The sequence below is a fragment of the Ambystoma mexicanum genome, chromosome 10, assembly GCF_040938575.1.
Source record: "Ambystoma mexicanum isolate Mex_15411 chromosome 10, UKY_AmexF1_1, whole genome shotgun sequence".
In the NCBI taxonomy this organism is placed as follows: Eukaryota; Metazoa; Chordata; class Amphibia; order Caudata; family Ambystomatidae; genus Ambystoma; species Ambystoma mexicanum.
In genome coordinates, this window is record NC_090932.1 from 1,491,374,511 (window position 1) to 1,491,391,336 (window position 16,826).

General features: G+C 46.6%; 1 long non-coding RNA gene across 2 annotated transcripts in view; it reads left to right on the plus strand.

Moving 5' to 3' along the window:
- LOC138492463 (uncharacterized) overlaps positions 1-16,826 on the plus strand; it is a 163,951-nt gene that overhangs the window by 36,283 nt on the left and 110,842 nt on the right. Inside the window, exons 2-3 of one of the 2 annotated variants that reach the window (XR_011276211.1) lie at positions 4,911-5,010; positions 15,786-15,838. This is a non-coding gene — a long non-coding RNA (uncharacterized lncRNA). Of the gene's footprint in view, positions 1-4,910; positions 5,011-15,785; positions 15,839-16,826 lie in introns of those variants that run through there. The other variant, XR_011276210.1, reaches the window with a different exon arrangement.

Sequence of the window (16,826 nt, forward strand, 5' to 3'; positions counted from 1 at the left end):
TTTATGGTGGAGAGGGCGCACCGCGCCCTGATGAGGAAACCCCGGCCGGGGGCCCCGCCAAGACCGATCATCGCGAGGATCCTGAATTACAGAGATAGAGAAAAGATCCTAGAATACTTTCGTAAGGGCGGCACGATAGAGAGAGCATCCACCAACATCACGGCATATCCGGACTACACGATGCTGGTACAGAGGCAGAGGTACAGCTACGTAGCCGTCAAAAGGAGGCTGAGGGCAGCAGGAATCAGATATATGCTTCTGTACCCGGCACGATTGAAAGTGCTACATAAGAACAAAGCGCTATTTTTCAATACCCCTGAGGATGTTGTCGCATGGCTGGACCTGCAGGGCTGCCCGGAACAAGAAGCGGATCGGGATCGGCAAGATCACACCAAATGAAGAAGGACCCTGATTGTATGGAGAAGCTGTGACTAACTGAACTTGGTACACAATCTGAGCCTGGTGCTCGATTCGGACTGGAATATAGTGAGTGTAACTGTAATCGGTAACGGTTTGGCAATTGAATGTGTAATGTTTTTTGAAAGGAGCAACAGAACGCGGACGACCTACCCCAATAGACTATTAGTTCCAGCGGCCATTAGGGCGGCTTTATCCTACTGAGCCCTGAGTAGAAGCTTGCGCTCGGCAGGGCTAGATGTGGGGGTGCCTGAGATCCAGGAATGGAGCTGGGCAACGGTTGGGGAGGGTATTGTTGGGGGAGGGTGGGGTGAGTGGGCAGAAAGTTGGGGGATGGGGAGTTGAGTGTGTGTGTGGTTATGGGGAGTTTAAGTTTTGTTTCGAGCCTATTTGGGAGAATCAGTTTGTGGTACTGCGGTGCATGAAGGGACGTAATCGATGGAGGATCGGGTGGGTGCTTATTAACGACCTATGGGGACCTCAGAATAATAACGTGGAACGTCAGGGGCCTTAACAGCTACCTGAAAAGAAACAAGATCATGATGTATCTGAAAAGGCAGAAAATAGACATTGCATTACTACAAGAAACGTACTTGACGCTGGAGAAGTTGGACCTAGTTAAGAGAAAGTGGAAAGGGACCGTAGTGGGCTCGCCATACTCTGCATATGCCCAGGGGTTGCTAACTTGGGTGGCACTGCATGTCCCGTTCAAATTAACACAAGAGGTGGTTGAAATGGATGGAAGGACGGCTATACTGCGGGGGCTGGTAGAGAGCAGGGAGGTATGCATAGTAAACACGTATGCCCCCAACCAGAACACAGCAGCATATTTCAGAGCCCTGTGTACCAATCTTAGTGTGTGTATGGGGAGCGTGGTGATCTGGGGCGGGGACTTCAATTGTGTGTTGGATCCGGTGGTGGACAGGTCAGATGACAGGGTGGGTAAGCCTAGCCCAGCGGCGAGAGCGTTGCGGACGCTGCTAACAGATTTTGGTTTTACAGATGTGCGGAGGATGAAACATCCCACTGCGAGGCAATACTCACACTATTCAGCCCCGCACCAACTGCACACTAGGCTCGATTACGTCTTTGTCACAGCAGATGTGATGTCTGAGATTACTCAAACCGAATACAAGGCCAGGGTCCTCTCGGATCATTCGCCCCTGATCCGCGGATGGCAATATTGCCCCCCCGAGGGCGAAAATCCCTACATGGCGCCTCCGAGCGGAGGCGCTCAAAGATCCAATCTTTAGAGAAGATATAAGAGAGGAGATTACTAACTTTTTTGTGGAAAATACTGGAAGTGTTGACTCTGCGGGCACACTATGGGAAGCTTTTAAGGTGGTGATGCGGGGGGCGGCCATTGCTAAGTCAAGAGGGTTATAGGGTGGGGTCTTGGCTGAACTACAGAGGGCGGAAACTGAGCTAGAAACAACGTTAAAGAGCGAAGATGTAGACACGGAGCTGGAACTCCAACTACAGCAAAAATGCGCAGGGCACTGGGAAAGACTCTGCAATCTTAATTATAAGAAATATGTTGAGAGGCAGCACGCGGGGGAGACAAGACAGGCCGCCTCTTGGCCTGGCTATACAAAAGCGAAACCCCTAAGCCTCCGATTAGGACTATTATTAGGGAGGACGGAGAAGAGGTGGCCACGCAAGAGGGGGTTAACAAAGAATTTGTGGAATATTACAGAGTGCTGTATGGAGATGATGAGATAGGCGACCAGCGCACGATAACCGAAACGTTAGAAGACATAGGGCTGCCCAAGATAAGCGACGAAGAGAGGGAGGAGTTAGATGAGCCAATCACGTTGGAGGAATTAGAAGAGGTAATAAAGCAGCTGCCCACTTGTAAGGCCCCAGGGGCAGATGGGTTCCCCAGCAAATTTTATAATGTATACAAGGAGGAAATCCTCCCCCCAATGCTGGACATGTTGAATGAAGCGTTTGAGATAGGACGGTTGCCTGAGTCACTTAGAGAGGCGATTATAATACCGCTGCCCAAGCCCAATAAACCGGAGCACAGATGTGCTTCCACCAGGCCCCTGTCGATGCTCAATCAAGACAGCAAGATTCTCACAGCTGTCCTTGCAAATCGATTGCGGAAAGTGATTGGCAGACTCATACATCCTGATCAGATGGGTTATGTCCCGAGCAGGAACATTACACACAACCATAGGCGACTTCATCGGGTGGTCGAATGGGGTGTTAAGAACGAGGGTGAGATGGCAATAGTGTCTCTAGATGCAATCAAGGCTTTTGACTCGGTCAAGTGGTCATGGCTATTGGCTGCTTTGGAAGGAATGGGGCTGTGCTATATCAGGTGGGCCAAGATGTTGTATAGTGAGCCGCTTGCCAGGGTCCGAACTGGAGCGGTGATATCCGAAAGATGGCAACTTGGCAGAGGCACCAGACAAGGGTGCCCCTGGTCCCCGATGCTTTACATCTTGGCCCTGGAGCCTTTGGCAATATGCCTTAGGGCACAGTATGAGACGATTGGCATTGAGGTGGGAGGGGAACGACACTTGATACCCTTGTACGCGGACGATCTGTTGCTGTACTTGCAATACCCAGAAGAAAATCTCTTATACATACTTGAAGTGATGGAAAGGTATGCAGAGTTGTCGGGCATCTCGGTGAACCCCCAAAAGTCTGTCATATTCCCATTAGGTAGCTATAAGGGGATCCCTGCAGAAGGACTACCCGTGCTACAGGTACCGTGGGCAACAAGCTCTTTTCGCTATTTGGGCATAGATATATATCACACGGCGCAAGATGAACACAGACACAATACGGAAGTAGCCATTGAGAAAATCAGAAACAGCATGCAGTTCTGGGCAAGATTGCCCTTGGCGATGATGGGGCGGGGGGCTATGCTCAAGATGGTAGTTCTGCCCAGGCTTTTGCATTACTTTAGTAATATCCCATACATAATACCCAAGAAGTTCTTTAGTAAATTGAACAGCATGTGTAGGGATTTCTTGTGGCACGGTACCTGAAATAGGGTGGCGTTCTGGAAACTGCAGAACTTTTATGAAAAAGGAGGAATTAGACTGCCCCATTTTGAGGTTTATTATTTGGCGGGACAGTTGCAATATGTGGCTAAGTGGCTTTCCGATGAAGTGACCCCTGAGCACAGGGTGCTTGGGCAGGACTGTGCCCCGTTTTATTTGAAAGAAATGATCTGGCTGTCCGAATCTGAAATGAGGGGGCGCCCTGCGATGTTGAAGCTTGGGCGGAAAATTTGGCATAGGGCTTGTCGCCTAATGGAGGTCCCATACCCGTGCCTCCCGCAGGTACGGTTGGTTGCTTTGACAGGAGGGGATGATCAGCTAAGGGCGATTGTTAGGACCTACTGGGAATCGGTGGGGCTGGCAACGCTAGGCGATGTATGGCAGGAGGGATCCATTAAGGAGTTTACAGAACTCAAAGAAGTGGCGGGGCTACACACGGGGCAATATGTCACATACATTAGATTGGTGCGAATGATTAAGAGCACCTGGCCAGAAACAGTTTTGATAGAAGAACCAGATGCAGTTTTGGAAGCAATGTATGATATGTCTGAAGGGGGTCATGAGATCTCGAGACTGTACGAGATGGTGATGGCTAAGGTGGGTAAATATTTGACGCATCTGAGACTGGACTGGGAGATGGAAGTGGGGGCCCCGATGGAGGACGGGATGTGGGAGCGTGCCCTGGGTTACCACAAAAAAGTATCTAGAAATGCCAGATTAAAACAAATTCAGCTGTTTGTAACGCATAGGGGATACATGACCCCCTTGAGGATATCTAAGTTTCGAAACGCTGGCATACAAGTGTGCCCTAAATGTAACCTGGAAAACGCTGACATGACACTTATGTTTTGGTCGTGCCCGATTATTAGATGCTACTCGAGTGATGTGGCACAGAAACTGGCCGATAGAGGGGTTACTCTTGTCATAGACACGGCTTGGCCTGCTTACTGGGTGGGTTCCCTAGGCCACGGAAACTCAAACATATTAAGAAACCAAGAAATCTGGCGTATGTGCTTGCGAAACGTAGGATCGCCATGGGGTGGAAGAAATGCCACAAACCTAAGGTGGATGTATGGTGGAAGGACTTACAGAAATGGGCGGAGGCTGAAACGGTGGCATGGCAAGATGCGAGTAGCCGGGCCGATGAGGGGGAGGTGGGCACCCTATTGGCCTGGAAAACGCTAATAACAGAATTGTTTGGAGTAATATCAAACCCAAAAGACTCCGAAGAGGACGAAACTCGGCCGCAAGTGCCAAACACTGAAAGAGATGGACAAATAGGCTCACGGGGGGAGGGAGGGATAATGGGAGCAGTGACTACGATAACTTGATGTGTAATTGAAACATTATGATTATGCTGCTTGTTTGGTTTTCATTGTTTTGTTTGTATAAAATCAATCAAATAAATTTAAAAAAAAAAAAAGGAGGTGGAGAAATCCTAGAAGCAGGAAAAAAGCAGATTTACGTTTTTTGCAGATTGAGCCAAAGAAAACGGGAAGACATCCAGGATTCAACAGTAGATAAGCAAGCAGAAAGGCGGTGGTGAATGGAATCATTATAAGTCCTGCTGCATCAGGTGATGTTTTAATATTCATTTGATATTATTACTGTATTGTCACGAATGGCAGTACAAACTCCCAGACCCCAAAGGATTGCTGAACAGTCTTTATTTCACAAATAGAGAAATGTACACCTTTTTATTCTGGTTAAGTTGTGGGCAGGGTTCACTAATGGGCTTCCCTCCCCCAACCTTCCATGGGCTCATGCCACCCTAACTCAGGTGCCCCTAAAACCAAGGGTTTCCAACTAGTGATCTATAACACCTACTATCCAAGGCTAGTTATATGTGAGGGCCTATAGTCCAAGGCCATAGCTACCTGGCTCCCTCGAGCCATCTCCTAAGGGTTCCCTAACCTACCACTCCTCAGGTTTTCTCAACAAGATGATGTGGTTTTTTTATTGTGCCAATGTCAGACACCACGTGTCTGACATTTTATCTTTCAATAAAATTGAGCAAAACCGAAATTCACTATTTTAGGCAATCCCATTCCTGTATCTTAAACTCAATACACTGTGTAGTTGCCAGTAATCATTTGAGTGCAGTCACACCAATTGAACAAAATGGTCTGAAGCAAAACTAAAGTAAAAGCAATACCCAGGAGTATAGTAGGGTGCCCCTTATGACATGGAGTCGTCCGGCCACCCTGTTCCCTTATGAAATGCTCCTCTGGTCCGTCGGCCCTAAGGTCTTTGACTGCCTGGTAAGTCACTTTAATCTGGTCGGACACCCTTCTGGTCCTTGGCTGCTCTGGTCAGTTGTCCCTCTGGTCCTTATCACATCTGGTCCATTGCCCTTCTCAATTTGTGGCTCGTCGCCAGCAAAAAACAAACAGAAGCAAAATACTTCCTTTTTCTGTGTGCATTTTGAAAGCTCCAAATTGCCATGCTTGCATGATGCGTCCTTATAATCAAATTCGGCACTGATTGGAGAAATACACAATAACAATAAGCATGCAAACACTTTGCCACCGAAACACAGCTTACAGAATGGATTGTATACCACCAGAGGGTGCACAAAATTAGCTAAACACCACACAAGCCAACATCAGATATGGTATTGTGTATACGAACAGTGAGAGACCATCTGGTTTGGACTTCAAACAGCTCTCACTTGGTCTGGCAGACAATATTGTTTTTACAGTAGAGGAAATTGTTTCAGCCATCAAGAACCAAGGCAGGAATAAGGCCGCAGGCTCAGATAATGTCCCTGCAGATTTGTTTCTGGAGGAGCCAAACCTAGGAGCCCCCAGCTTGACCTTGGGTTTCAATGCTTTTTCTGCCAGAGGCCCTATCCCAGCCTCCCGGGATCTGCCCAATATATAAAAAGGGGCCAAGGGCACTTCCAGCATCTTATAGACCAGTCTCCCTTTTAGATTCTGTATTTAAGATTCTGGGGGGCTATTTTAGGGAGACTGGAGTCTTGGGCTGAGAGTACAAACATGTTCTCCCTCATTCAATTGGGCTTCAGACCGGGTTTGGGGACAGCAGAGCAGGATGTTAAAAACTGTCCGCTGGTGATATCGTAACTTTCAGGGAAACCCATTAATATGCAGTCATTAAACAAATAACCAAGGTGATTATTCCGTTAGGTTCCCAGTGGAGTCTGAAGCTACGGACCTCCCAGTGATGTCTCTCACAAATTGCTGTCAGAGGTATGTTTGTGGAGTACGCGTCCCGTTTGCCCGCCAACTTCCACAGTCTATGCCATAGCCTCCTCCCAGTGTTATTAGCATGGACGTTCCCCGCAAGCTAGCGTCTTCCACCCACAGTACTTCTTTCAATTAGTATGGCCTAGCCTCTTCCTGCAATAGACCTGTGTCCAACGAGGCCCTATCTGCCAACCGGATCATAACGAACTGCAACTGTCCTGCAAGATAGTATGTTTCAAAATGCAGCAGTTTGATTCCACCGTCTTTGTAGTCCCTACATAGTGTGACAGCGAGATTCTTCACCTCTTGCCCCCCGACAGATAAACCCCCTAACTTTGGAGTCTAATGTATGGAAGAACATCCCCGGGATGTCATAGGGTATATTTACGAAGTGGTACAATAGACGTGGTAGCACTACCATCTTGAGAAGCGCCACTCTGCCCATCATTGTCAGGGGAGCCTCTGCCAGAACTCCATGGAGTTCTCAATCCCCCAAAATGCTCTCATCATGTTCATTTCATGGTCCTTCTTGGGATCATGGTAAACATCCACCTCCAGGTATTGAAAAGTGTCCACAGCCCACTGCAGCCCTGAGGTTGGTAGACACCTTTTCTCCAACCTTGCCAGACCCGCCAGAGGGAACAGCCTCGATTTCTCCTTGCTTATAGTTATGCCAGAAAGCTTTGCGAAGCCATCCAGAACCTGAAGCATATATGGTAAATTGACCGATATGTTCTGTACGTAGAGCAACATGTCGTCTGCTCTATAGCAAAACCACATGCATGCCACTTGCTATTGGTATGTCCGCATCTTTATAGTCCGCTCAGAGGAAAGCTGCCAGGGGTTCCAGAGCTAGGATGAACAGCATAGAAGATAGCAGGCACCCCTGCTTGGTTCCCTTATGAAATTCCCACACATCTGATATATGCTTCCCTGTTCTTACTCAAGCCATCATCGTCTTGTTTATCAGGTGCACCCATCGGGAGAATCGTGGACCAACCCCAAAGTGCTGCAAGGCGGTGTGTAGCCAGTCCCAAATGCATTTATCGCATCAAGCAGAGCCACTGAATAGTCTGACACTGTCCCCCCAGCCCTGTCTATCATGTGGTGCAATCTATGCAAATTCCAGGATGTGTTCCTGCCCAGAACATAGCCTGTTTGAACAGGGTGTATGAGGGCACTGATTACATCTTGCAGGAGCACAGTGATGATCTTGCAATCCTGGTTCATCATTGAGAGCGGTCTGTAGGAGCCGCACTCTAGCGGTGGCTTGCCAGGGTTGAGTATGGGCACTATAATAGACTTGCAGGCAGCTGACCCATCTCAAATGCCTCCTCCGGCCTCTGCAGGAGTTTCGGTGCAAGCTTGCCAGCATACTCCTTGTAGAATCCCACCACTGGGAGGCCTTCTGCCCTCAGCATTTTACCAGAAAGCAGCAAGAGTATGGTCGCTTTCAATTAATCTTCAGTGAGCAGGGCATCTCGCATCTCAAACTGCTCTTGTTCTAAGCGGGGCAACATAATCTGTGACAGGGCGTCTCTTACACTGCCCTCTGTGTCCGTGCCATATACCTGCTGATAGAACCTGCTAAAGGCTAAGTTGATCTCACTCTGGGCCCGCCATTCTTCCCCACACTCGTCCTTAATGGAGCTAATCATTTCCCCCTTCTCCTCAACACGGCACAGCCAGGCCAGTACTCTCCCAGGTCTATGTATTTAGCATAATCGTATTTACCCAGTCTGCTATGCATGCCTGTCTCAGCTTGGTAAACTTCCTCTTGTGTCCCGCCGTTCACCCCTTCCCATTCACCAGTCCTCAATCTCTGACTTCGTACTAGAAATGCTTTTCAACAGATCCCTCCGTATGCCACCCATTTTGCCAATCGCCTCAACCCTCATCACTACCTTGAAGGATTCCCACAGGGTACCCGCACTGTCCACACTCCCACACTCCTCAATCTCAACTCCCATATGGGCTCTGAATGGCTCATTTAGCAGCGCTTCCGCTCTCAGTCTCCATGTCCAGATTGGGGGTCTACACGCATATAAGGGTGCCTCTGGCATACCCCGAGAAGTTGGATTCACATGCATGCCCCCCCACTTCTTAATAATCGTGGCCTGCCTAGCAGCAGTGAGATGTGTCTCCTGCAGGAGGGCTATCTGTGCCCCTTTACCCCACAGGTATGTGTGAACCCTGTTCTGCTAGATGAAGCTATTAACCCCCGTGACATTCCAGGACATGATCTTAATGTTACTCATCCCAGCTATGCGGTTCCCACCATCCCAGGTGTCCCACTCGCCACATCACACCCCCCCACACACTATCGTGCACTGGCGGAACCAATGGCCAGCACATATCCAACACTGGAGCCCCCTCTGCAATACCACCCAACATCAGCCCTTTCCTACATCCGGGATTTCTTAATCCAAACCCCTAACATCCCCAACAACTGCCCAATGGCTACCAGCTTGTTCGGGTGCAGCCGCTTCTCACACTCAACCGGTACTCCACTCCCCAGTTTGCTGGTCTCGCATGCAGCAGCTGGGTACCTATAGCTGGTACCCAAAAGACAGGAAACAAGTGAAAGAAGGGGAGTGCAGCGATAGCACAGGGGCCGCCCATGCCACAGTCACAAGGTCAGCCGCTAACCACCCAGGCCTCCCTGTGAGGTACATTTCTCCCCTCCCACCATATACGGTCTGATTCAGAACTCCATGCACATCCACAACCTCTGCCTCAATGACGACAAAACTGAACTACTCAGTGTCGGCTCACCTCACTACCTCAAAAATCTTGACACTGCGAATTCCTCATTCCCCATTGATGGTACTACTATACAGGTCCTCAAACAAGTTAAAATGCTAGGGGTATACCTAGACACAGAGATATCCTTGGCTAAGCACATAACGCCCTTGCATCATCCACAGCGTATACCTCCAAACTCATTGCCTTGAGTAGACAATTCCTCGCATCAGACAACTATCTCACACTTGCCAGAGCTCTTATACTCATCAAACTGGACTACTGCAACGTTCTCCTCATGGGCACATCTGCCACCAACCTAGCCAAGCTTCAACTCCTCCAAAATAAAGCCCTGCGAGCAGCTCTAGGGCTTTGCTGATCTGACCACATCATGGTAAACCCGCAGAAGGCCCACGGGCTTCCCGTCAAAGCCGGCATTGACTTTAAAACCCTAACCATCGGTCATCGCTGCATTTGCAAAGAAGCCGCCCTCTACCTCAACAACAGCATTGCTAAGAAACATCAGGAACATCCTCTCCGTTCATCCAGCATCCTTTCTCTTGTCACCCCCAGATTTAAACACACCAAAACAGGAGGCGTCCGCTTCAGTGTCACAGTCCCCACCCTTTGGAACTCACTACCCTCTAACATTAGAAACAAATCATGTTACCCTGCCTTCAAGAGACAAAACCTGGCTTTTTGACAAATATGACTAACTCTACATAGTAATCAATGTTTCTACTTCTCATTTGTACAAACGCTGTAATACCCCCGGGTCTGGGCGTTACATAACTGCTATGAAGAAATAAATATAAATTAGTGTGATTTCCGTCACTCCAATTGAACAAAGTGAAATAAAGCACCCGATGCTAGCTAGCTGTAAAACGGAAGCCCAGGTCGGGATTTTGGTATCCTGGTGGTGTGGAGCCACCTGGTTAGTTTACCCTTGGCATTCCCATGCTAAAAAGTGTACAGTTATTTAATTTGTAACTACTATTGTATGCAGGGTGATGCTTCTTTCCTCATGTCTGCTCGGTCTGCCGCAGTGATCGAAGTGAGCGGGAACGCTCAGGAGGGGTTTTCCACTACTTTTGTTTTTTTCTGTTTTCCATTCCTCTACTTTTTACAACCATATTCACCATTCTATATAGTGAATGTGTCCATTCATGTCCCTTGTAAGTGTAAAGTTGTAATAGGAGCCTTGGTTACTAGTCACGTAGAATGTTGGAATGCCCCGACCGCAAAACATGTCACATGTTGCACTATGCAACCACCCATGCTGAGACCACAGTTCCACTACTTTTTTCGATACACTTCTACCACTGGCCTGCCGAGGGGCCATTTGGGCTGCAGGTCTTTGGGTCCATGGCGCATGGCAGTGGGTGCTGTGCGGATTTTAAATAACATAGCATACAATTCTGATATTTAAAGACACTTCTACTGCTTGCAGAGTTTACTTCAACATAGACATTGCAGCTTCTGATGATGTTGAATCAGTAGGTAACAATGAGACTTTCACATCCTGTTCTGTCACCAGCAGGCATTTCAAATTTGATAGGGTTCTATAACTTATCACCTCCCAAATATCCGTTACTTTTAGAGTACAGAACCTGCTGGTATAATTTACTGGAGAACCTTATTCTTCTACCTCTGTATCTCAGGTCTTTGGGCAGCCCACATATCATGACCTTTTCAAACCATGCTCACAAAATATTTAGGATTATCTGAGCACATCTCGAGCCCCTCACACACCCATACTTTTCATATGTACTCATAACCTCTGAACTCCATACTTCGAACACTTGCTTACACAATTTTTCCATATTTTAAATAGACACAGGGCCTCATTCTAAGTGGAGCGATCTGGAAATAAGGGTGCCGGTCACACCATACCGGCACCCTTTCCGGACCGCCACACCATAACTATGTCTTCCATGGCCGTTGCACCCGACCGGTCTGACCTGCGGGCGCAATGGCCCTGGACAGCAGAGTTTTCACAGAAGCACCGTTAAAGGGGCAGGTGCTTCCGTGAACCCATTCTCATGGAGTCCTCTGGAACTCCATGAGACTGGGGACTTCCCGAATCTGCCGCCTGATATCCCAGGCCGCCGGGACTTGTAATGTCCCGTGACACTGGGATATCAGGCAGCGGATTCAGTGTTTCGAGGACGGTGGCAACACGCCGGTGTTCCCGCCGTCCTCGTAATGAGGCCCACGGTTTCAGCCATAACATACTCTACTATTTCTCTCTTATGTTCCACTATTTTTCAGTCAATGGGCTCATTACAAGTTGGCCATTGCAGTAATAACGTGCCAGTATTAACATAAATCAGCACATTACTGCACCTGCCAACTACGAGTTGAAAGTCATTCCGTCACCTTATCAGAAAAAATCCTCGGTATTACAGGCGCCGGTAATACCAGCACCTGTAATACTGGCACCTGTAATGCCAGAAAAATCTCCCATGGAGTCCAATGGCACTCCATGAAATGGGGAGTTACACTGGCTACCGCCATTTGTAATCCCATGGACCTTCCACCGGACGGAGTGGTGGTATCAGTAAATCCATTTGCTGGTATTCTGACGGATTTACCACCAGAATACCAGCAAACTTGTAATGAGCCCCAATATGTTTTCTGAGCAGAATAGGAGGCGGCGTTCCGTGGGAGGGATTGAATGCTCCTCATCCAGACACGGTTTATGCGCTTTGAGACTCCTAAAACAGTGAATTGGCGCAGTATAAAAAAACAATAATTATAATAATAATGTCTCTCCAGCAGCCCTAATATTTCCACTATGCCTCCTGTGGCGGGTTGGAAGAAGGAGGTGGACACTTGAAGGACATTATTACTGTTGTTTATTAAAATAATAAAGATAAGGCCTATCTTTCCCTATTGCCAGAGGGGTATTCCTTCCATAAATAACTAAAGGGTCTTGTCAATTGTCAGGAAGTCCCAACTGAATATGTCCACGGTGCAAAGCTAGTTCTAACTGACCCTACCACTATTTTAACTAACTCACATTATACTAGGAGAATGTCTTCCCCTCTAGGGTATCATCACAAACTCTTATCTTTAGTTCAAAGTTCTCTTCAGTAAGGTATCTTCAAATACACTCTTGCCACCTTCAGGACAAGATCTTGTAACTCTTTTACCATGCACTTCAGGTGTGTCTACCTTTTGGGGACAGTTGTTCTACAATCCTTTTAATCACTGTTGCTTGTACATTGATCCAGGCTTATATGCCTTTCTTACTCTTGTACACATGCCTTCTTAGGTTGGGTCTTCTTTGTAGTGACCTGAGCTTTTCCATCTCCTGGGGTTATTCAGTTTGATTATCTCTCCTATCATTTAATTCACATGACATCACTTCACATTCATATCTATAGACATCTCTCTTTGGTTTCCTCCACTCACCATTAGTTAACCATGGGGTAATTTCCCCTCTTCCCAGGGTGTGCCCAGTTCTTAATACCTTCTCCTTCAGGCTTATTCGTTATTCTCTGATCACATGAACACTATTCCACTGAAATGGCTTTATATTTATTATCTCGTCAATTTCACTGGGACGAGTTACTCCTGCTCCATAACGATGCCTCGGCGGTCTCCAATTTCTCTCGTTCTCCCTGTTACCTCTGTATCTGCAGGGGAACGCTATCGGGATCGTGCTCACTTGGATTCTCTTCCTCTGCTCTGGATCTCGTGGTTCTCCTTGTTATCGGTATCCTGCATTCGGTCCTTTCATTGCGACCAGCTATTGATGTGGGTTGCAGGGCATCTCATTGACTCCCCAGCTGGGTAGTTTCAGCGCTGCTTAACAGGCACACAACCCACCATGAAGTTGTCATGGTCACGCCACCACCAGGATAAGGATTCCCTTCTCCTCGACTTCTCTCTGTTTGGAAAAGCCGAGCTTCCAGCAATTCCCTTTGCTGCTCAGGACTCCTTTAGAACTTGTGGGCTCTGAGGCCCTCCTCGGCTCCACCTCGTCCAGGCGTCATGTCGTCAGCGGGCTTCCCCTGCTTACGTTCTTCTCTCTCTCTCTGCTTTGCCTCTCCTCAGCGTGCTCTCCCTGTTCGGCATACTCGTCCCAGTTAAATGTGCGTCTCTCCTCAAAGAGACTGATCCTCCTTCTTGTGTAAATTGTGGTATTTTAGTTGTCTTCCTTCAGCCAAGTCTCTGGATCTTAAAATGTTCTTCAGATCTGATAGTCCCATATATGCTATTATGGTGGATGGTCTAGGGAGTTCCTCACAGGAACAGGAGTCCTTGTCCCCTAAGGGGGAGTCTCTCCCAGTGAGGTCCCATTTGACCAGACCCCTAGGGAGGGTCTTGCGGAGTGGGCTCACCTCCCTATCATCAAAGGCGGTGGCTCCCCTTTGGGGAGAAGGGACAAATACCCTTGATTTATCACAGTCCCCATGACCTTCAATGCAACCCATTTCAACAAATGCTCCAGATTCCATTTCAGCCCAGTCTCAGTGCCCAGTCTCTTTCATGACTTCATTTGCCTTCCAATGTCTATCTTTAAAACTCCCATGTGTACACCAAAACACCACAGTCTCTCATGGCACTCTTTGTGCCCTCTTCATGACCCCAATGCTCTGACAAACGGGCCCCATTCTCACCCTATGATTCCCCCTTGGGTCCCATGGTCTATGGTTCCCAACGTCCCGTTAGACAGGCCTTTATCACACTCTTGCCATCCTTAGCATTCCCATATTTTCTTTCATCCACCAATGTGTACAGTCCAAATGTCTCCCAGTCAGTGCTTCTTGTCTCCCACATGACCTCCCAATGTTGCCCAACAGTCCCCCATGTCATGTCCGCGGCTTCCTATCAGCCCCACATGTCTCCCCTGTCATCCTCCATGACTCCCCATCAGGCCTCTTGTTTACACCATGGCCCCTTAGTATCCCCATCAGTACCCCATGTCTCCCCCCTCCACGTTCCATTTACCTGGGTATTTATCCCACTTTCAACTTCAAGTGCAATCTAAAGAGGGCCTGAACACTTTTCTTGGTTCAGTAACAGCAAGTGGTCATCTTGGACTTGCAAAACTTACCTTTACAGCACATCTTTACTTAGAAGATCCAGAGACCAATATAATAAGCTGTCCAGGCTCCTCTGGCTTTAAACCAAGATATATGCGTTCTTAAGCATATGCTTCCTAATTATGGGCCTTCATTTCAGATACCATCCCCTGATTCCATAACTGTGCTATTGGGAATTGGCATGCTACACTCTTCATTTGAACACAGTGTGATGCCATCCTTTTAAGTAGAAAGATGCTCTTTTCTAAAAATCCTTTCCTATCCCTGATACAGTCTTGCCTGTATATGCATACCAGATATACGCCCCTTGTGTGTATTTATACTACTTTTACCCCACCAATCACTTCAACACTTGTTCAGCCTGTCGGCATTTAATAATAAATATGATGCCTAAAATGAATAAAAGGAGAAAAGTCCTCCCTGACAAGAGCAAGAGAAATAAGATGTACCGACTTTGGTGCTTATTTTGGATTTCTGCCTCTCGCTTCCTGTCATGGTAAAAAGGGACACCTGTCAAATTGCACAGTGCACCCAAATGTTGGAAAATGACTGTTGAATTAATTTATTTTCAAAGCCAGACTAGATAATACCTATGTACAGTGACATATTTTCTTTCAGGCATTGTGCAACTCACAGAAGGTGTATCAGAAATATATTTCAAACAGTGCCCAACTTGAATATGTGTTGTGGAGTACACTTCTTGGCAAAGCACAGCCCTTCCCTGTGTGAAATCCTGAGCCCAAAATATCAAGCACAGTTTATTATTCATTTGGGGTGCCGCTTTGCGCATAGAGAACTTTAATGTTTGAACAGAACCACCTTTTATTTGCAAAGAAAGAAACATTATACATGTGAAAGGTAGCACTAGAATTTTTTTTTTATAACTCTGTTTATTGAGTTTTACAACATAACAACATAACAAGCAACATGAATCATCGACATTCAATAAATGAGAAAGGCATAGCATAGCAGCAGCAAAAACAATTAAAGTAGTTTTTTGCAGGTAATACCAGAAGCCATTTAATTAAAAGTGTATAATTGGATTGCTTTGTGTGTCCTTATAATGCAATAGCATATGTAAATATGATGTCATTACAGCCAAAGTTGTATTTCAATCAATGTTAGAATTAATTTATAATGTATTCCTTTATTCTGCCATGTTAGTAATTCATTCAACTCAAGAATTGGAATGGAAATGCTGTCGAATTTCGTTTTGCTGTGTTATGTACATTGTAAAGTCAGGTCTGCATTCATAAATGAAAAAAAGAAAACAAAATCAAAACCTAACAGAGATGGGATAAAATAACAGAATCGAATTGCATTTTAAGTTCTGTTCTCACTTGTAGGCATACTGAAGAGAAGAAAGGTCTTCAGTGTAGTGGGAACTGGAAAGAAAACAATTACAGGTATGGTCAGGCTAGATGGCCTTTAAGACTACCCCCAGATGCTCCTTTGTATTCAACGCAGGTTTTAAAAGCATTTAAAACACTATACATTTTCTTCAGGCATTCACTCATAACACCAGGCTTTGTCGTCATAGAATCTATTTCACATCAACTCATACACTGAATGTCATTAGCCTATGAAAGGTTAACAGATCAGGTCACAGACATTTCGATGCACAGCACGAGCCATCTACATTGGATCAGTCAAGGTTAAAGTTTATTGAAAATATGCACAACTAAAAGCCTTTTACTTTGAATATTGGTAACACGGAGAGGGAATATTAAGGTGATGTGTTGTCTCTTGTGGAGAACTGCTTCAATTACACACCAAAGAAATCCCAATGCCTTTACAAGAGCAAAATTCTCACTTAAAATGTTTTAAAACAAAATTAAGCCTTGCATCGCCACGCATGCACCGATTGATCTGAGCTGTTGGTATGTTGTCGATAAGAGTAGGCTCTATCAGAATCCATCTAACATATCAAAATATTTGTCTTGACATGCCAGAACTAAAAATATAAATTTTAAGTAGTAAAATCTGGGAAGATAAAAGGACTGGGAATGCAAAAGGGGTGTACTTTAAAAACAGGAATACAGAGGTTAATAAATGCAAAGACCTGCCGGGCGGGACGGCACCCGCCCACAGAGTTTTACTGTGCCGGTCCGGAAACAACGGTGCCGGTAGGCTTACCGGCACCATTGTTTCTGGACCGGCACAGTTGTAATGAGGCCCATTATCTTTTGTCTTTTGATTGGGTTGTTAGTCCCTTAATGTCCCATGATATTATTTTAAGTGCCTTAAATAAATGTGATGCAGTGTATTTACGCACCCACTTGCCAGGCATTCCCAGAACGCCCAACGGCATTTTTTGTAACTTGTTTTTGCCTCTGATATAATGCCTGGTTGGGCAGCTGTGGGATTGCAGCACTGTATATGCGGGA